Consider the following 987-nt stretch of genomic DNA (forward strand, 5'->3'; position numbering starts at 1 on the left):
CCCTCTGTCACACTCGCCGGACTCGTCCACTCCGCAGAGGGGGGACGCATGCAATATTTGTGAATTTATACCTATTTACGTGGGTAAACACGGTCATACGTGTCTGTAGTGTTTGTTATTCGTAGTGCAAATATGTAGCAGTGTGTCTTTATTTCGTGTTGCGGTAATATAATGCAGTGTAAAGTTTACATCACTTTAACCCCCCTGGTAATGCAGTAGACGCTCCTAAAAGAAGATTTTGTAATGCTGAAGATGCAACGTGAATTAATCCATTTCAAAGTGCAGCGGGTTAAGGGTGAGGGTTATGCAAGCATATGCATGGCACACCGTGTCTTCTGAATAAACAGTAGACTTTCCTCGGTCATGTTTGGAGTCTAGGTTACACAAATATAACTAAACGTTTTCCATGTTTTCTTATTAATTCCCAACAAGGCCAAGGATAATCTCTCATCTAAAAACTTTATTATATAATATGTTAAAATAATTACTATTATTTTAGTTTGTTTAATTACAAATGTGAAGTCTGATGGGCTTATATTGAACGTATGCACTTCAGAATCAGAAAGAGCTTTATTGCATATGCATGCACATACAGGGAATTTGTTTTAGTGTCACAAGCTTCCAGTACACAGACAATAAAAATAAGATGAGAGTAAAAATACACACTTATTTAAATATAAATAGACAAAAATAAATAAATAAATTGCATGTGCAGTTATGCTATGATTGAAAAAAGCCAGCTGTGTAAATGTTTCACTTTTTTAGATTAAATAAGCACTTTAGTTATTTATTTTTTATTAGTCAACCTAACTAATTAAAGAACTGCTGATCAAACTGAAAAAAACAAAAAACAGGGATTACAGTTTCAATGTGTGTTTTTTTCAACATTCAACAACATAACCTTGAATCCAGATTGTTGTTTAATCTTATCATAGCTGTTATATCTTACTCTAGAATATTGCTGATAGTGGTTCATTAATTATGTTT

The sequence above is a fragment of the Barbus barbus genome (assembly GCF_936440315.1).
Source record: "Barbus barbus genome assembly, chromosome: 34".
Classification (NCBI taxonomy): Eukaryota; Metazoa; Chordata; class Actinopteri; order Cypriniformes; family Cyprinidae; genus Barbus; species Barbus barbus.